Raw genomic sequence first — 20,829 nt, 5'->3', positions numbered from 1 at the left:
TATTTGCCTACTGATTCCATGGGAAGGTTAGACTCCTGTCTGATAGGACAACATTATAACCGTCATTTTCTTTTCCATGGCCAGGGAACATAGAGTTGATGAAGGTTCTTGAGCGAGGAAGGCAGATCTCTCCTGTTTAAGCACAGGAAGGAGTGAGTCAGTAAAGGCGCTTTTTCCATGTGACTGGTCACAATGGCTTTTGTTTCCCCAGCTCCGAAGTTCAATGTATCCAGCTGTTTAGCCCAGGCTCAGGCTAGCTCTTCTTATTCCCAAGACTATCTCTAGGGTCATTAGGACCCCCTTCTTTGAACTTACTTTTGTATCTGTAAAAAAAAACGAAGAACAGAAGGAGGCACGCATCTCCCGCCCTTAACATCTCCCAACCTTGGGCAGTTGGTAAAGGAGCCACCTGGCCTCTCCGACTTTTACATCCTATGGCTGTCTCGGTTTCATCCTCACTTCATTTTATTTCCCTCTGAAGTTGACTCAACTTTTACAGCAGTTGTCATTGAAAAGGAGACTTTGTGTCACTATCATAATGGAAAAGCAACATCACTGAGTAAATGGAAGGTAACCATAAATAAACCCAAAGCAGTGTTACAAAGCCCAGGCCAGCTGGCCTCTGCTCAGCGCGAGGCCTCCCGGCTTGTAGTAAAAGGGGAAACGAGCAGCTGAGCTTGTGGAAAGTAACTGTGAGCGAGCATTCCAGCATTCGGGTGCTTAGCCCCTGGCCTGCTCAGACCTGATAGAGGGCTAGACCTGGGGAGAGAGACACAGCTCCGATGCATCATGACTGGTAACCACCCAGCTCTGATTACTAATATGCAGTGGTTTCCCCCGTTATCTGTGGTTGCCGACCACGGAGATAAACAATGAGTAAGTTTTAAATTGTACCCCGAGCTGCAGGTCATGGCTTACACCCTTAATCCCAGCACTCGGGATTAAGTGGCTCGCTGAGGTTGAGGCCAGCCTAGTCTATAAAGGGAGTTCCAGCACAGCCAGAGCGACACAGGGAGACTATGTCTTAAAACAAACAAACAACAAACAAAATTATATCCCGTTCTGAGCATAGTGATGGAGTCTTACACCACCCCACTTCATCCTTCCTGGGCAGACCCCATTATTTACTCTGAGTAAGCTTTGCAAACCATGATGTGGATCCAAGAAGCAAACTGAAAGATTGTTTGCTGCGATACTGTTTATGTTAAGTTTTATATACGTGTGTGTGTGTGTGTGTGTGTGTGTGTGTGTGTGTGTGTGTAAAACAGTACATATACATTCATGGGGATGACTACTACCAAAATTTGTGGTTGCCAGGGGTGTGTGTAACTGGGTCATCAGGTCCAGGGTGTGCAGCCAGATGTGGGAGTGCATTAGTTAAATCCCAGCACCACAGGGAGGATCTCAGAGTTTGAGGGCAATCTGTAGGTAGTTCTAGGCCAGCCAGGGCTACATAGTGAGATCCTGTCTCAAAAACAGAAGTGGGAAGGGATATGCTGAGAGTTTGATTGATTCTTCACGTATTTAATTCTTCAGTCGAATGGTAGTTGTGTTATAACGTGCCTGTTCCGTGTATTTGCATGGGTGATTTCTCTTATAAAAAGGCTAGGGGTGTAGCTCAGTGGTAGAATAGTAGCCTACCATGTATGAAGTCTTGGAAAAAATAAAAGCATAACTGGCTGGAAATGGTGGGACAGGGTGGCAATTCTATCTTTTTTTTTTTTTTTTTTGGTTCTTTTTTTCGGAGCTGGGGACCGAACCCAGGGCCTTGCACTTCCTAGGTAAGTGCTCTACCACTGAGCTAAATCCCCAGCCCGGCAAGGCAATTCTATCTTCGCAAGAGGTTGAGGTTTGGAGGAATCCTTGAGCCCCTTTGATGATTTGTATCTGCTTGGCCCAGGGAGTGGCACTATTAAAATGTGTGGCCTTGTTGGAGGAAGTGTGTCACTGTGGGGTGGGCTTGGAGACCCTCCTCCTAGCTGCCTGAGGATGCTCAGTCTATTCCTGGCTTCCTTTGGATGAAGATGTAGAACTCTCAACTCCTCCTGCACCATGCCTGCCTGGTTGCTGCCATGCTCCCGCCTTGATGATAATGGACTGAACCTCTGAACCTGTATGCCAGCCCCAATTAAATGTTGTCCTTTATAAGACTTGCATTGGTCATGGTGTCTGTTCACAGCAATAAAACCCTAACTAAGACAACCCTCCAGGAGTTTGATCTAGCCTAGCAGCTTAACAAGATATATAAACACACACACACACACACACACACACACACACACACACACACACACACACAGAGAGAGAGAGAGAGAGAGAGAGAGAGGGAGAGAGAGAGAGAGAATACATTTCTCTATTTGATTATGGAAAAGAGAAAAATACCTTGTGTCTGTTATTGTGTTGGTTGTCTTGCATACAAGTTTGAACCCGGCTTGTAACGGAGAAATAGATCATCCTCAAGATGTTAGGATATGATAGTAAGACAAAAGCCATTCATGCTGAGTAGGATTCCACCCCACTGCTGTGTTGAAAGACCTGAGCTAATTACCTTAGAGTATAAGGCCCTCCTGTTGCTTGTGAACGTGACAAACTTGGGGTTCCCAAAGACACAGGGCCCCAGAAGTTTGCCTCCAGGAACATGCAGTCATTAGCCTTTTGTCTGCGAAAGGATCTTTCTCAAAGTATTTCCAGGGGACTGCTGAAATATTTGCACTGTCTCTAAAAGTAGGTGCAAATCCAGAGTAGGGGATGATCTGACCAGGGAATGAATGTTACGGGGAGTTGGACTCTGAGCTAACCTTTGCACTGGCCAAACTCGTTTTGTTGGTCCGCAGTTAGCGTAGTGTGTTCTGGTCTCTAAATTTAAGATTTTAAACAAACAAAAAGCAGTTTTATTGTGTAAATTCAGATGTAGTAAAGGGTACTTTATTACACTTGCAGGCAGATACTCTCCCACCCTCAGATACACATTCCTTCATGAAGGGTACCATTAGCAGTATGAAGACAGAACATACCTGTGTGCCTGTGCAATGGACTTCAAAGTTCCCTTGCACTTTGACCTGGATTTTGACATCTCCCCATCTCAGGCTTCTAAGTGCTGGTATTACAGTTGTGTGCCCTCATGCCCAGCTCTATTTTTGTTTGTTTTTAAAAGATAGTATTCTTTTAAGGATGGTTGGTGTAAGTGGCTGTCACTTTACTTACTTTTACCAAATTTTTAAATTTTCACTGTAAATAGTTCTTGCAACTAATTATAGACAAAAGTCGCCATACCCCAACCACACGGGTTAAGTAGTGGCATGGTAGATAACTTCTTATAAAAGCAGAATGAAACCGTTCCAGACATCGCTTGAAGCAAGCCCATAAGCTACACCTACTATGTGCCAGGTGGGTACCAAATAGTACCATCTCCCACTTACTCATCTCTGGGTTATAGGTGGGGGAACCGACACACCAAACGTCTACTTTCGTGACTTGCCACACAGACAAAAAGCAATAGAGGCAGACTTTGGATGTGATGTGGTAGGATGCACATGACGCCAAGCTAGAAGAAGTTCAAACAGTCCTGGAACACCCAAAAAGGTAGCTATTGGCCAGAGCACCTGAAACATTAGAAGAGTGGCAGGCAGCTTGACCTAGAGGTTTGCAGGCCACCAGAGAGCCCTGGCCCATTTTCCTGTGATACTTCGATCGTTGGGTTGTTGTAACAGTTTTAGGCCCTACTGCCATTCAGGAGCCAGTGTGATTTATCCAGTCTGTGTTCCCTGCTCTCCCTTCAAGTACTGACTGGCCACCTAACTGTTGTATTCCTCCAATTAGAAATTAGGAACATTGAAGACACAGGAAAATGTCTGGCTTTTCCTACTAGGGCACCGTGGCACTAGTTTGTCAATTTTTCTTTAGAACATTCTTCACTTTCTGAAAACATAGTATCACTATGTGTTTCTTACCCAGTGACTTAGGTAAGCATTTTGTCCACACCCCTGAAGAGAGATTACCTGGTCACATCACAGACATGAGCAAGGGACACATGCACACAATTTACATTTCTTTTTTTAAAAAAAAGATAGATTCGCTTATTTTTAAAGTTTCATATGCATGTTTGCTTGCCTGCATATATGATTCTGCCTGTGCTTATGAGTGCCAAGGAGGCCAGGAGAACGGATATTAGATCCTCTGGAACTGGAGTTACAGAGGCTGTGAGCGGCCATGTATGCACTGGAAATTGAACCCAGGTCCTCTGCAAGAACAGCCTGTGGTCTTAACTCCCGAACCATCTTTCCAACTCTCAATGTGTGTTTTCTTAAAAGATGTTACTTAGATATGAATGGGGAACAAAATCCAGTTCAACTCAAAGGGACATAACGTCTACCCCTCAAGAGTACCAGGTAACTTCAGACCTGCAGACATTCAGGGTTTCCATCTGAAAGGGTACCTACCAAATTTGGGCCCTTGAAAAGCATCAAGCACCCCACCTCCACTTCTTTGAGAAGGAAGACTGCAAGTGAATGTGTAAGGGTTAGGGGATTAGGTCAGTGTCCAGAATTTGTTAAAGGATTAAAAAAAAAAAGAAAAGAAAAGAAACAGAGAAATACAAGGGAGCACAGCTCAAACCAGCAACCTGACTTTTTTCTTTTTTTTTTTAAAAAAGATTTACTTATTTTATGCATATGAGCACACTGTCCCTGTCTTAAGACATACCAGAGGAGGGTATCAGATCCCATTACAGATGGTTGCGAGCCACCATGTGGTTGCTGGGAATTGAACTCAGGACCTCTGGAAGAGCAGTCAGTGCTCTTAACCGCTGAGCCATCTCCCCAGCCCCACAGCCTGGCATTTTGAATCTGTTTCCAAGAGTGCTTGGATGAAGGTCGGAGCTTTGAACCTTTGGAGACTCTTCATGACACCACAAATAGCACACACAGGCTAGAGGATGCCCCCTTGTTGATTAGGCAGGAGGGGTGGCTGCATACTCAATTGAGGTGGCAACGTGGGCATGGTTTTTATTAGGATCAAGTTTCTGCAGAGAGGCACATGAAATCCTCCCACTCTCACCGGTGAGCTCGCCAGGACTGGTATCCACAAAGGCTCATTGTTTTGGACCCATTACACGTAAACATCTTAATTAATGGACGGCCGACTTGTCTTACTGTTACAAAGAAAGATGAGGATACAAGCCACTAATATATTAATTTTTATCTTTAATACATTATTTAATAATGTATTATTTAATTTAAGGTGAAGGACATATATGTGAAGGTTAGAGGAGAACTTGTGGGGAAGTCAGTCCTTTGTTTCTAATATGTGGATCCCAGGGGTGAAACTCAAGTCATCAGGCTTGGTGCCAAGTGCTACTTACTACCCATTGAGCCATCTCACTGGTCTGCCCCTAGCATTTTTAACACCAAACTAAGATTAACTTTCTTGGCAGAATATGATTCCCTCCTCCCTGCAGTGCTGGGAACTGAATTTAGTCCCTTATATCCTTTGGGGAAGCTCCTTATCAGCGCCTCTATGTCCAACCCTAGAAATGTATTCTTAGTGAATGGATGGGTTTTAAGTTCTGCCTATCATTTGCTTTGTGTCCTCCGCCCCTGGGAAAGGCCATTGTAACTAACTGTGGGACTCAGCAGGTGGCATAGACCGGCTTTTGTGGATGGCTAACAGCGTCATCCTTCAATGCCAACTTACAGTGGAGTCACGTGACCACGCAGTCCTTCTGATGGCAGCACTTGGAAGGCTGAGGCAGGAGGATGGTAAGTTTGAGGCCAGTCTGTGCTGCATAATCACACTTTGTCTCAAAAACAGATCAGATCACCTAAGGAGTATCAAAGTGGTTAAGTGGAACGTTATACATGTGGGTGGCTTTGTCTGGTTGACTCTTCAGTGGTCCTCAGTTCTTGCTTTCCTAGATTAAGATATGATTGGTGGGGGTTGGGGATTTAGCTCAGTGGTAGAGCGCTTGCCTAGCAAGCACAAGGCCCTGGGTTCGGACCCCAGCTCTGAAAAAAAGAAAAGAAAAAAAAAAAGATATGATTGGTGAGAAAAAAAATGGTGGAACAGCTGTCTCCTCAATTTGATTGAGACTGGGTGTCTGTAGTTGGTCTTGATCTCATCCTGTCTGGAGGTGGACTTTGAACAGGATCCTTACCTTCTTGCTGTGCACCCCTCCGCCCAAGTGCTAGGATCTCAGGCAAGCACCATACCACACCCAGTACAATACATTGGAACAATGCTGCTTGAGACTGAGCCCCAGGGCTCTCATACCCTTGGCAAGCAGTCTACCCTTGAGCTACCCACTCTGCCCATTTTCATTTTTATTTTGAGACAGGAGATCAATAACTTGCCCAGACAACTTTTGAACTTGATAGGTTGCCTGGGCCTGAGCTTGGTAAGGTCTTGAATTGGGAATCTTCCAACCTCAGTCTTCTAAGTATGCATGGGCCACACCACCAGGCTTAGTAAATACTATATAGAAAGTGGTATCTTGTCTTTTTTTTTTTTTTTTTTTTGGTTTTGGGGGGGTTTGTTTGTTTGTTTGCATGTAGGGAAGGCCTGTTTATACAGGTGGGGAAAGTGATGCCCAGTGTTATGTCTGACCATTAATCTGAGGTAAACCAAGGCTCTCACTGTACACCTGACTTCCAGCTAGTCAGCCTGGCTGGGGAACTGAGAATGCAGTGTGTGGTGTTTTCTTTCTTCCTGATGAATCCAGAAGTGCTCTAGGAGATCCTCTGTCACTTTGTTGCCCACTCTCTTTTTTTTTTTTTTTTTTTTTATTTGCCAAGGATGGTACCACTATTGCAGGCGGGTAGGTGCAAGTTTTATTCTTAAGTGTTCAAGGCAAGTAGCTGCTTCTGGTAAGCAGCTCTATTCTCATAACCTAAAGAAGACCACGGAAGCAAGCCAGAGAGAGTCCTGCCCCCTCCCACCACACACACACACACAGAGGTGAGCACGCCCGTGGGCACAAAGAGGGAGAGAGGAAGAGACCATGCTCTGAGACTCTTTTTATAAGGTTAACATCTTATGCACCCTGGTTCGAGCATCGAAAGCAAACTGCAAGAAACTGGGGTGTATGTGTGTGTGTAAATGGTTATCTTTCACTCCCGTGGAGCCCGCCTCTGCCTGGCAGAGGGTAGTTGTTTACATTTCTCTCTTGGAACTTCCAGGCCCTTCTTATTAAGTGCGTTGAGGGGGAGACTTCTAGACTATGCCTGTAAGTCCTAATAGGAGCCAGTACCTGATCAGTACCTGATTGGTAGGGACTAAATGAGTTCTTGACAGAATCCTGCCATTGTGTGTGTGTGTCAGGGGAGGGGGGGGGCACTCCTTAGGAAGCCGAGGCAGGAGGATTGTGAGTGGAAAACCAATCCTCGAAGTGATGTTAGTCCTGATGTCCCAAATGAGGAAACCGAGGTTCCTCAGGAAAACATGCGGCCGGGCAGCAGAGATGGGTAGACACCTTCAGTTCTAGACCCAGAACTTCAGCGTCTTGATGGACGGAAGACTCTTCTGCTTTCTGCATCGCTTTCCGTGATGATAGCCAGCTCCATGCTCTCGGGTGTGAAGAGAGGACGTGTGAACTGGGGTTTGCAGCAGTCAGTCACCTGGTGTACGCCTCTGTTGCAGCCACCGAACACCTGGTGTGCCAGATTAGCCTGTATCCAAAGGATATTGAGCAGGGCCTTTAGGCTGTCTGATGTCACAGGTCCTGGACCCAGATGGCTCCTTGCTCTTCTTCTTGAAGGACTTGATTTTTCTGAAGATCTGACTTCTTAGCCTCTACCAGCGATGGGGTCTGAACCCTATCTTTCATTCCGAACTCAGTTTTCAAATAGTAGGCAGCATATCTACTGTTGCAGTGGTATCTTGGGTACTTATCGGGTAGGGGCGGCTCACATAACTTGCCTTGAGCTAAGTCATCCTGAGTGCAGCCTTGCACTCACCAGTAAACAGGTTAAAGCAATTACTCAGCTAGCTCCTGGCCGTCCGGGCCATGCTTCTGAAATTCCTCAGACCGGCCTCACCTGTCTTCCCCTGAATCCTTGTTTTTTTTCTTTGTGGACTTCCCTCAGGAGGCTTCCATCCCGCCTTCACTGTGGCCAGCTGGGTGGTCCCCGCCGCACCATATCAAATGGCCCCGGAAAAGTTCCTGACTTGAATGCTTCCGTCTCCTGTCTGTTTTAGAGTTCTCGGCAGAGAGATTTTAGCATTCTTGAGATTCTTTCTCGGTGGATGATTTGGGAAAACATTTCATTTTTTTCAGTGTCCCACATGACCCTGTTCTGCTCCTTCGATTCTCATAGGACTTAAGTCATTGCCTTAGATGACTGCTCCTTGCGCTGTGTCGCTCAACTACGCCATCTGTGCTGCGTGGACTTCCTGTGCTTTAGGATGAAAGGCCTTCTAGAAACCTGAGTACCTGGAGCATCTCGGTCTGGTTTCCCAAACTGCCCTAGCAACACTCCAGGGGATTTGGCCTTCCGATCTGGCCGAGAATTAACTCTGGTTATGGATTCTTATTAATAGATATTGTCACCTATTTACTTTTAGGGACCTTATACTTGAGAGGAGAGGACAGGAGAGGAGACTGAGGATTAAAGCAATTCTACCACTGAACTTCAGCCCTCATCTTACCTTGTTTTAAGACAGATTCCATTTCATATCACCCACCCCCACCCCCCACCCCCCACCACCCCCGCAATCCTGGAATTCACTATGCAGAGCAGGCTGACTTCAGACTTAGCTTTACCTGCCTCTGCCTCCCGAGTGCTGGGCATGTGCCACCATACCCAGCTTCATCCTGCTTCTCCTTTTGAGATAAGGTCTCAGAGTTACCCAGGCTGACTTTGAGTTAATTCACTGCTGTGTAGATCGGGCAAGCCCTCAGTATGTAACCTTTTTGCCTCAGCCTCCCAAATCACAGGCACTAACAGGCCTGGCCCTGCCCTTCTAATGGCTTTTATTCTGGGTTGGAGTCTTGGGTTTGGAAGGACTAAGTCCATGATATCAAAAAAAATTTTTTTTAAAGTTTTTTAAAGTTTGGCAGCCGGCAGGGAGCTGGGAGACAGCTGATCATGGAGGCTCAAGTCTGGGTTACAGTTATTCACCTTTCTAGATTTCAATTCTTCAAATAGACAGGGATGCATTGGGGTTTCATGGGCTATGTCGGGGAGAGGCGGGGCATCTTGATGGACAGAAGACTTGTTTGCTTTCTGTACCTGATTATAGCCAGGGGGTGGGCAGGGGAGTACTGCTTGGTTTTGATTTTCTGAGGCAGTGTTTTCTCTGTGTAGCCCCTGGCTGCCCTGGAACTCTCTCTGTAGACTAGGCCTGCCCCTGACTCCCGAGTGCTGAGATTGAAGGCATACTCCAACACCTCATGGTCCATGGACTTCCTAAATCATTGCTGGGTAATTTTAAGAAAATAAAAGGGGTTGGGGATTTAGTTCAGCGGTAGAGCACTTGCCTAGCAAGTGCAAGGCCCTGGGTTCGGTCCCCAGCTCCAAAAAAAAAAAAAAAAAAGAAAACAAAAGCTTGCTGGATGTGGTAGCGCAGGCCTTTGCTCTCAGCACTTGGGAGACAGAGACAGGTGGATCTCTCTGGGTTGACAGCCAGTCTGGGCTACAAAGTGAGTTCTAAGCCACAGAGAGCTGCATAGTGGGACCCTGTTTCCAAAACAAAAACAAAAAGAAAACCAAGCTTTAAACTAATAAATGAATGAATAAATAAATAAATAATAAAATTGGAAATGTATTAGTTACCGCTCTTTTGAACAAAACTGAGAAAAACTTTAAAAAAAATTTTTTGAGATTACCACCCTTTGCTACCTTGATATCATGGACTTAGTCCTTCCAAACCCAAGACTCCAATCCCAACTCCAGCAGGGCCCACGTAAGATTTGCTCTGTAGACTCCTGAGATACACACCTTTCCCTAAACCAGTCCTTATGAGGGAGGGTCGACACAAGTAGTCACCTCTGTACTGGATATTAGATGCCTGCAAGGAACATGGATACACAGACTTGTATGGGCGGGGCCACAAGTAAGATCAAAAGCAATTGAGGCTACCTCTGCTTCCTGGTCCTGTCATTATCTTAGCGCCTGTTCCCCCCACCCCCACCCCTTCTCTTCGTGAATCTCTATAGCACTATATACAACTTTCCTGACCCACCACTCTTGCTGTTTACATCTTGGTCTACACCTATGCAGAAATCTCAGTCTCTAGGGAGAATCCAGTTCTGCTTATGTGAGGGAGTCCACTCCAGTCAGCTGTGGACATGGCACCACCATTAAACAAATTCAGGTTGGTGGAATCTAATCTTAAAGAAGTTGTGATAGAAGCAGATGACTCCAGAGGGACAGATGGGTGACCAACCTTCCTTCCTTCCTCCTCCCTTCCTCCTCCTCCTCCTCTTCCTCCTCTTCCTCCTCTTCTTCTTCCTCCTCCTCCTCCTCCTTCTTCTTCCCTCTCTCTCTCTCTCTCTCTCTCTCTCTCTTTCTTTTTTTCTTTCTTTCAGTCTGCTTGAGGGCATTAAGTACTTTTTCAGTCCAAGATGTTAAAAATAAGCCATGTCCCAGGGCCTTTCTCCAAGCTAGGAACATGTCCCCCGAAGTTCCAATTGGCTTACGTGGCCGGCTCCTTCCTGCCTCGAAGCAGTGCCCAGATCATCACCTTGGGAGCTCTTGGAGCTGGCCTCTGCTCCAGTGTGGGGGGTTCTTCCTTCCTGCACAGTCTGCAGCACCATCTGAGAGGCAGGGATGGCTTGCTTCTCCTGGAAAAATTGAATCAACGCATGCGCTCAAGGCCAAGGATCTCCCCAAACGCTAATCAGAGTAGATTACTTCCAGTGTGCTGCCTCTGGCTTTGCAGCAAGTTCTGTCCAGTGTGGCTCCAGTGTCTAGAGCTGCTGTAGAAGATATGGACAAGTTTGTGCGGATGAGCCCGGAAGAAGGGACATGTCCCTTAATCATCCTGGCTTCTCCTGGGCCTGACAGCCTCTGATTAACAACTTCATAGGTCAGTGGCTGGCCTGCCTTCCACTCCTCCTATTCACACTTGGGGATGGGAGTCATCAGAGCATAAAATGTGTTAGGAAAAACGTCCATAGAAACCGCAGCCACCACAGTTAGCGTTAAGTGACCTTTCTGAGGTAGGATTTGAAGTGAGCCTCACGCTGTGAACTTGAAGCACGGCCTTCAATAAACCCAGTGAAGGTCTGATATGCCTTCAAGTTCGCACCAGTTTGGAAGCTGAGCTGTTTAAAATAGAAGTCAAAGAATTCGACTTCGTTTTAATTGAACGTCTTTGCAAACCTTGAGGTGCTTTCTGATGTGGCCCCATCTTTACAGATTCAGCAGGATAGCTCTGCTCCAAGTCTTGAGGATCTAGACTCCAGATCTCAATCGCTAGGAATTTAGCTTTTACCTTAGTCCTACTTATAATTATAGTAAAGCTTCCTGCGAGGAAGAATAAGAGAGAGGAATACATAGGCTTTTCAAAACTGCTTTATTGAGATCAATTCATATATCCTTTAAATATATCAGTACTTCATTCCTTTTTTTTATAAAGATTTATTCATTTATTTACTATATATAAGTACACTGTAGCTGTCTACAGACACACCAGAAGAGGCCATTGGATCCCATTACAGATGGTTGTGAGTCACCATGTGGTTGCTGGGATTTGAACTCAGGACCTCTGGAAAAGCAGTCAGTGCTCTTAACCACTAAGCCATCTCTCCAGTCATCATTCCTTTTTTTTTTTTTTTATAATCAAGTGATGGATGTGCATAGGACTTAAATTTGAAATAAACCTGCAGAGTGTGTGTGTGTGTGTCACTCAACGGTGGCATAACCAGCATATTTCCCTAACACGCAGGAACCTTGGTTTGACTTGTTGGCACTGCAGAAACAAGCCTATAAAGTTTTGGATGTCTTTTTCCTCTGCCTGGTGAATATTTCCTTGGAATGCCAAGTGCCTCTGTATAGAGGTGAAACAGGATAGCTTCCTTGTACTGAAGTAGTGCTGCTTTCCTTAAGTGTTTGGACACCTGGGAGAAAAGTTGCTTCTTCGTTTTACTGCCGAGACAATTAATACATGTTAATTAACACACATGTTCAATAGCCGGTTGGGATGTCTTTCCTTGTATTTATTCTCCACATACTTGATTTACTTTGAAAGTTCCCCCTCTCCAGAAATAAACAGAGTTCTAATAGACCCTTATAAAACCTCCTGAGATCCTTAGCCACTAAGGTACCGCCTTGCTTGCTTGGTCACTCTAGTAGTCACAGCTAGAGCCTGGCATATGTTACATCCACAGCACCCCTGTGTACTTAGTTCTTGAGTTATTTGGAAGTACTAAGCACCCATGGCCTCTACACATTTCAGTGGCATTCAGGAAGATTATCATAGTCATAATGTCCCTGCACACCTGGGAGTTAGCCGAAACACAGTAATGCTACTATTACTACATTCGTTCTCCTCCTGCCCTTCCCCACCTCTTTCTCCCCCCCCCCAGCCCCTCCCCCAGACCACGCTCTCTCTCTCCCCTCTGTGTATCTGTGTGTTTCAGAAGGGAACTTTGGGGTGTCTTTTCTCCCCTGCTACCTTGTGGGTCCCAGGATTGAACTCAGGATGTCAGGCTCGGTAGCAAGCGCCTTTACTCACCAAACCATCTAAATAGCCCAGTAATAGCATTTTTATAAAGGTTTCCCTAAATGCTTCAAAGTGCCTTTGTAGCTTGTGTTTGTCCATCATGTATAGGTGCACATACGTGTGTGCACGTGCATATGGAGACCAGAGGTCTTCCTCTGTGGCTGTCCACATTTTTAAAAAGATATTACTTTTTAGTTTCTTGTATAGGTGTATATCATTTCTTACATACGTGTGTGTCATTTCTTGTATACACGTGTGTCAGCGGTGGGTATAGTAGGTGTGTGCTTTTAAGTGCAATGCTCATGGAGACCCAAAGAGAGTTGTCCAGGGTTCTGGAACCTGAGCTATAGGCAAGTGTGAGCTGCCTAAAGTGGGTACTTGTGTGTTTGTGAGTGTGTGCTTGTGTGTGCACATGTGCGCACCACTCATAAAGAGGCCAGAGTGTTTGAGGCAGGCTCTCTCTTATTTCTACTGCAGTATATTTCAGACTGGAGGCTCTCAAACTTTCTTCTGCACAATTACAATGCTCACCACTCCACTCACGTCAGGCTTTTTTACGTGGCTTCCACACATGGGGCCTAGGTGTCAGGCATGCAAGGGCGTTTATACACTGAGACGTCTCCCTGGCCCCAATTTTTACTTTTTTAATGCAAGTAGTGGATGACTGATTCCTCTTTAATTTTAGTTGTGTTACAACCTAATTTTGTATGTGTGCAACGCACAGCATGGCGTGTTTCCAAAAATAACTATGGAGATAGGGGACAGCCAAGTGGGTTAAGGTGTTTGCTTTTTGTTATGGAAGACTTGAGTTTGATCCCTGGAACCCACATAAAGGTGGGAAGAGGGATTCAACCCTACAGAGTTGTCCTCTGATCTCTAGGACATGTGCACACACCTACATGATGCTACTAGGTAAAAAAAAAAAAAAAAAGGAAATATCTATGTATATAGTGGGGATTGCTTTAAGTTTCTACAGGCTTTAGAGAAAAGCCCTTGTAAAGGGTGCGTCTTATTCTCCCTTACAGCTCTTTCTGATTGAACTAGGGTTGCATGACCAAAGACAGAACACTGAAGTATTAACTTCAAAAGAAAGGTGTCTTAGGAAGTGCTCCTGGGAGCCAGCTGTCTTCCTGGATGCTGTGGGAGACCTTTCCAAGTGCTGGCCCTTTACCTGTAAGGTCAGGGAGCTTGGCAGAATTACAAATGAGTTCAGAATGTGGAAAAGCGTTTGGTCCTCATAGGTCTAATCCTAACCCAACCTTTCCCCTGAAGTGTGGATTTAGGCAAGGTTTTGAGTTTCCTCATAGTGGATTTTGGACTCCTGGGCTTAATATAAGGCCTGGTTCATTGTGAGTGCACAAGATTTGTTGATTGAATTAATTTCTAAATCTTTGTCTCTCCCCCACCCCCATTCCCCCACCCTGGGGCTTAAGCTCGGACTTTCAAGCAGGCTGAGTACACACACTGATATACTTATTCTAGGAAACACACCCCAACCTCCCATTCTATTGTTTGTATTTAACTTTAATTTTTTTTTGTTTAAATCTATTTTGATTGATTACAATGATTGATCAATTGATTGATGGGTAGATGGATGGATGGATGGATGGATGGATGGATGGATGGATGGATAATTGATGGTGTTGGGAGCCCAAGAAAGTCAGACGACTTTTCTCCTTCTACCAAGTGGGTCCCAGGGATCCAGCTGAGGTTGTCAAGTGTGGTGGTAAGAGTCTTTACCCACTGAGCCATCCTGATACCCTAGTCCTTGTATCTTTTTCTTCAGACCAGGTCTCATGTAACCCAGACTGGCCTGGAACTCCCATGTAGCCACATGGGGCCTTGAAACCCTGATCCTCCTGTTTTATCTCAAAGGTTGGGTTACAGGTGTCCCCACTGTGCTCAACTCCTGTTTGTACTTTTTAGACGGATCTTAAATCCTTCCTGACGTAAACCCTGTAATTATAATTATAAAATTATATGGTACCTATGGTTTGCCAGTTTCCTCGGCCACCCATACTACTGATTTGTCACAGTTTGCTCACCAAGTAAATGCTTGCCCGTGTTGTCCTCAGTCCTATATGTTTGGGTTACTAAGCTACATTAAGAATTCCATTTCAGGGGTTGGGGATTTAGCTCAGTGGTAGAGCGCTTGCCTAGGAAGCGCAAGGCCCTGGGTTCGGTCCCCAGCTCCGGAAAAAAAAGAACCAAAAAAAAAAAAAAAAAAAAAAAGGATTCCATTTCAAATCCTCTGCATGCAAATGACTGTGTCCTTGATGCCCTTCCGCCTGGGGGAGTAAATTTCAAACACTCCCATTAGACCCCTTGAGCAACAGTGTTATTCTTCTGCAAATAAACTTAATTGTCAAGATTCATTCCCCACCTGTATCTCAGCTTCTGTTGTGTGACCTAACATCCCAGACCAGGGTAGGCTTCCTTGCCGTTACAGGAACGGTCCTGCTGGATTTCCACTGAGGCCGAGATGTTACTCTGACCATTGGCGCAGTGGCTGGAAGTTGTGGATTTCCTTTGCAAAATTATATTGACTACTTGGCAACGGCATAGCTTTTCGCTTTACACAGACTGGAGTAAAGATACTTGGAAGAGTGAGGAGAGAATGGAATTTTTGTGCCATCCTCTCTACCTCCTCAGTAGCCTCTAAATAAGGTCTGTGTGAGGCTCTGGCTGATGTACACTGTGTGGACTGGCCAGTCATGCCTTTGCCTCCCAGGTAGTGAAATTACAGGTATGAGCCACCGTGCTTGGCCCCTAGTGTGCTTTCTTTTTTTTTTTTTTTTTTGCTTCTTTTTTCGGAGCTGGGGACCGAACCCAGGGCCTTGCGCTTCCTAGGCAAGCGCTCTACCACTGAGCTAAATCCCCAACCCTCCTAGTGTGCTTTCTAAAGGCAATTTCGTGTGTGTGTGTGTGTGTGTGTGTGTGTGTGTGTGTGTGTGAAAGAGAGAGAGGAGAGAGGGAGGTATGCGGTATGCACATACTTTGTGATGTACTGGAAATCAGACTCAGGACCTCAAGCACACTAAACAGATACTCTTACTTTTCCAGCTTCTCCCATCCCTCAGCCCCTCTCCCCTTCTTCCTTGCTCTCCCTCATCCCTCCTTTCTTTCCTGTCATGGTTCCTGCCTCCACACTCCAAATGCAAGGATCACAGGTCTACCTGATTTCCTGATTAGCGCTGAGGAGTCCACCTCAAGGCTGCCCCCCCCCCCCCCCGCACTAGACGAGCATATTACCAAGAGAGTACCGGCTCTGGTGTTGTCATTATTATCCGATATGGACCGCGCCCATGTGGAAAGAGCACACCACACCAACACCAACACGGTTCCACGTGGTGAGATTTTAATGGGGGAATGAGACAAGGGGAAGGGGCCAGAGGAAGAAGAGAAAAAGAGAGCAAGGGCGAGGGAATCTGCCTTTCACTTGGAATGTTCCCTCCCAGGTGGAGGTGCGAATTGAGCCAAAAGGTCTTCTGGGAAAATGTATGGTCGTTGCCATGGCAATGGTGACCAACCGGTGCCGCCCTAAAAGCGATTCCTGACACCAACACCCAGACTTCTGGTGCCTCCTCTTTGCCCTCCCCTTCCCCATCCCTGTCCCCTACACCCTGGAGTATTTGTTGTAAAGTGTAACTGGCAGTTTTGGAAATCGCAGAGGTCAAAGGGATATAAACTCACATGTGTTACCAGAGAAAAGTTACATTTGAGTTTTCAGATAAACAGGGCTGATCCTTCTAATTTAAGTATGCCCCACATGTGGCAGTTAGAAACTCTTGCATAGGGCATGCGTATGAAGTTCACATTTAACTTTACAGTCTCTGTGTTTTCTTGTACTTTCAAACTCTGGCAACCCTGGGTCCTGTTGCTGCCTCTATTTTGTCCGTTTAGAGGTTGGCATTTGCAGCTTCAGAAGGTCCTGGGGCAGGGGCTGACTGTTTAGGCATCTCCTAGTAGCTTTGGGCTCCAGGGTAGGGGCCAGATTAACAATTAGCTAAGCATGACCTCATTCGGGAGGAATGTGCTCTTGCTAGGTATTAGCGAAGGTTTAAGCTCTGGGGAGCCATTGTCAGGCGTTCATCAGTGATGTCATCAGCAGGAGCAGCCAGCTCCGGGCCTCAGGAGGAGCCCTGAAGCTAGGACTCATTTGGTAATAAATGGGAACGGAGTTTCACAGGTGGGGTGTGGAGGAATTTATTTGGACATGAAGCCTGACGGAGCCTTCCGCTTGCGCACAGTGCCAGCCGGGCTTCTAGATTCTGATGAGCCACCAGAAGCTTCTAACGGGGTGATTACACGGTTGGCCCGAGGCCCTGGAAACATTGGCTCACTCCCCGAACACTCCAGGAGCTGTGAAGAGGGTGTCAGGACTGTTTTTGCAGCTCCGAGTGGGGGCCTTTAATCCGGGGAGACAGAGAAGGTACTTGTAGAGAATTTCTGGGTCCTCACTGTTTTCATCCAGCCCTTTTCTGTGGGAGGGTTCCTTGTGTCAGGAAGGGGCGAGTCCTCTGGATTGAGAGGCATACAACACCCTTTTTTTTTTTTTTTTTTACCTTGGGAGAAAGTTAAAGTAGAACAAGCGAAAGTCATTCAGTACCCCCCACCTTCTTCCTTCTAACTTGGCTGTAGTCTCCTTTTAAAGCAGAACTGGGCACACCGTTTCCATTCACAAGCAGAATGAGACCAGGCACACCGTTTCCATTCACCTTGTTGAGCCAGCGAGGCTTTAGAGTTTTGGCCTCAGCCCTTTCTTTACCTTGGAAAGCAAGCTGTTCGGGGAAATTGCCCCCCCCCCCTTTCGCTTTTATTTTTGTTTTGAGATAGGGGGTGTGTCTCTGTGTAGAAGTGGCCATCATGGAGCTTGCTATGTAGACCTCAAACTCAGAGACACAACTGCCTTTTGCCTCCCAAAAGCTAGGGTCAAAGACGTGTGCTCTGTAACGCTGGCTGGTGAATGACTCACTATATAGACCAGGTTAATTCACGTATATGTCGACATGCGTGTCACAACCACAGGCCAGAAGATGATTTGTAGAGTCAGTTCTCTTTCCTTCTGCCTTTACGTGGGTTCTAGGGGTTGAACTCATGCCACCAGGCTTGGGCAGCAAGCACCTTTACCTACTGACCCATTCTATCTCCCCCTTCCCTGTTTTTTAAAGGGAGGTTTGCCTTGCCAGGCTGAACTGTCCAGGGAGAGAATGTAATAGAAATCAAATGCTAAGTATGATAACCACAGCCAATTAGTTTTACTTGAAATCTCTCATAAAATATTACAGAATGTGACGACTATTCTCGGTCGCCAACTGGCTACGCCTGGAATTAACTAAAATTTAAAAATGGAGGGCACACCAGAGATGGAATTCTTGCTTAATTTGAATTAGGAAGATCCACTTCTAATCTGGATGCTGAGCTGGGAAGACACACCCCTTTATCAGGTCTTGAGTGAGAAGACACCTGTTTAATCTGGGCCGCACCTTCTGCCGGAAGTCCATATAAAGACACAGAAGAAGGGAGCTTTTGCCCTTTGCTTGCTTGCTCTCCCTTACTGGCATATGAACCTAGTCCTTCAGGGTTCCAGCATCTACCGAAGACCAGCTCAGACATTCAGGCTCGAGGACAGAGCAAGCCAGTAAGCAGTACTCTTCCACCGACTCTGCATCAGCTCCTAGCTCCAGCTTCCTGCCCTGCTTGAGTTCTTGTCCTGACTTCCTTCGATGACCTGTGATGTGGAAGTGTGAGCTAAATAAACCCTTTCCTCCCCCAAGTGGCTTTGGTCTTGGTGTTTCATCATAGTAACTCCAACTGAGACAGTGACTTAAGGAAGGGAGGGATTGATTTTAGCTTACAGCTTCAGGAATACAGGACCCTGATCTATGGGATTTTGGCTTGACAGTTAAAATTAACCGTCGCAAGTCATGGTCTCTAGTCTCAAGTTTATAAGTTTCTCTGGGTTTCTTGAGGTGTTCACATAAGGCGTTTCTACACTGTTGATGTGAGCACCCTTTCCCAGCGAGCTGTGTATGTATGCGCATGCATGCATTTGTGTGCACGTCTGTGTCCTGGCTCTGAAGTTCCTGCCTACTAGGGAGGCATTTGACAGGCTTGGGGACACTGGAGATTGACCCCTCCACTCATGATTACATATGGACCTCAACATCCTATTTCCTTGTGAAATGGCAAGAGTTATCAAGGCTCCCCCTCGAGGCTCATTTAGGGAATTTTTCTCTTGATGAAGAGAATAGGATCTGATTTCTTCAGAGCCTGGATAAAGACATGACAGTCTAATCTACCACAAAGACTAGCATGTTGCAAACTGTTGTCCTCTCTCTTCAGAGTTAATCCAGCTGGGCCCGTCAGTCACCTAGCTAGGTGACCTGCTCTTGATCTACCCTGAAGAGTTGCTAAGGAGATGGAAGAAATAATTAGTATCCCTTTAATGAGGTCGTGTGTTTCCTCACCCCAGGAACCCTTCCCTCGTGGAAGTTGCCTCCAGATAGAAACACTGGCCGAAATTCCAAGTGTATGTCCTGACACTCAGGCCCTTTTCACGGGTTTCTCTGAGCCTTCCCTGCCCCTTTATTGCAGACCTTCTTTGTTTGACTCTAGCTCAGAGGACACGACCATGTCTCTTGTTCTCTCCCTTCCTGCATATGCTAGGTTTGACAGTTTCCCTACCCTGTGGTTTTCTTCTCAGACTCTAATAAAATGTTCTTCAAGCATCCCTAGGAGATGGCTTAAGATTCTTTTTCCTACAAAGAGAACCAGAATTCCTCAGTAACATGTGTCTTACTCAGTTCTTTGTTCAAGACCACAAAGAACCTCAACCTTGCAGCACAGGCTACCCCAAGATTCCTTCCAGGAAAACTTCCAATGCTGCACATCCCGGCCAGTTGGGTTTTTGTCGTTGTTTAACTACTTATTTGGGCTTGGGTATGGATGTCTGTGTGGAAGTCAAGACAACTTGCGAGTGACTATGGCTCGGGGTAGCCTCAGGTCCCTCCTCCCCGCCCCCATACACATGGAAGCACTTCCTTCACAGAGTTTTGTGGTTACAGAGCCAAGAAAGTCATAAATCAGGATAATTTCGAAGTGCTTTAGTGAATACATCAGAGAGCGGGTCACAGTGAGATGGGGAACTCTGTCCTGATAGGCGTCAGATGCTGTATGGTGACATTGTTAGCTTTTGAGTTAGGAAGCAAGTGGTGTCTGCTGAGGTAATAGATTCCGGAAGGTTTTTTTTTATCTATTAGTCACAGGATGTTAGACACAGAAGTGGGCAAGGAAATGGCCATTTAGGGGGCTAAGACTACCCCAAGATAAGGTGATTAGGCTTGAGTGTGCAACTTCCAGCCTCTCTCTTCCTCACTGCAGTTTGGTCACCCAACCAGTCTTTGAAGCTAGGGCTTCGTTCAATAACTCTCATTCACAATTTGTTCACAGCTTAAAGCCTGCCCTGTCGTTTTCCTTTTAGTAAGCTCTGCCTCCCAAACGTTCTGTCATCTCCCCAGCACTGGGGAACCAAGAGTTCAAGCATCTGAGCCTTTAGGGAACATTCCCATTCAAACCCCACCATAGGAGAGTTATTTAATGGGGTCACACTGGGAAGAGGAACAAAAAACAAGACCAGGGATCCTGCATCCCCACCTCATCTTCAGGCTTCTGACAGGGTTGGTTACATTTCAATAGAGGCCGAGATGTGTAAGCAGTCCTGGTCAGGGTGCCCCTCCAACCCCAATTCCTAGCATTGACATAGCCTTGTCTCAGCTCCAGACTCTGCTCCCAGGTGTCAGACAAGCCCCTCCTCTTGTCTGACCCCAGGCTTCAGCCTTTTCCTTTTCCCAGCATGAGATTCCCGGGGAAATTCCAATAACTTGGGGACCTTTGTTTCAAAAGACTTATAGCCAACGTGGGGAGCACAGATAAACCCCTAACACCCGTGGAAGACCTTCGCTCTTGCCTGGACAGGTACAGGTGGAGGTTTCAGGGATCCCCCCCCCCAATAGCTACCACCCCTCCCCCCATTTCATATGGTAAAACCGTCTGAGGAATTTCTCTGCGTACTGACATCAGCAGTGAGTTGGATCCTCGGGACTCTCCTACTTCCTCCTATAGTGATGTGTGCTCTGTTGACTCTGACAACCAAAGTTCCAAGCAAAT

At 46.2% G+C, this 20,829-nt stretch overlaps 1 protein-coding gene and 1 long non-coding RNA gene across 7 annotated transcripts in view; both read left to right on the top strand.

Annotated features, from left to right (window-relative positions):
• Flnb (filamin B) overlaps positions 1 to 20,829 on the top strand; it is a 133,087-nt gene that overhangs the window by 14,559 nt on the left and 97,699 nt on the right.
• Positions 16,738 to 18,429, top strand: LOC148000854 (uncharacterized). The gene is made up of 3 exons (XR_015638695.1): positions 16,738 to 16,822; positions 16,911 to 17,092; positions 17,949 to 18,429. It is a non-coding gene; the product is annotated as an uncharacterized LOC148000854 (long non-coding RNA).

This window comes from Rattus norvegicus, chromosome 15, assembly GCF_021556685.1.
Source record: "Rattus norvegicus strain SHRSP/BbbUtx chromosome 15, alternate assembly SHRSP_T2T, whole genome shotgun sequence".
NCBI lineage: Eukaryota > Metazoa > Chordata > Mammalia > Rodentia > Muridae > Rattus > Rattus norvegicus.
This window is presented reverse-complemented; position numbering and strand designations above follow the sequence as displayed.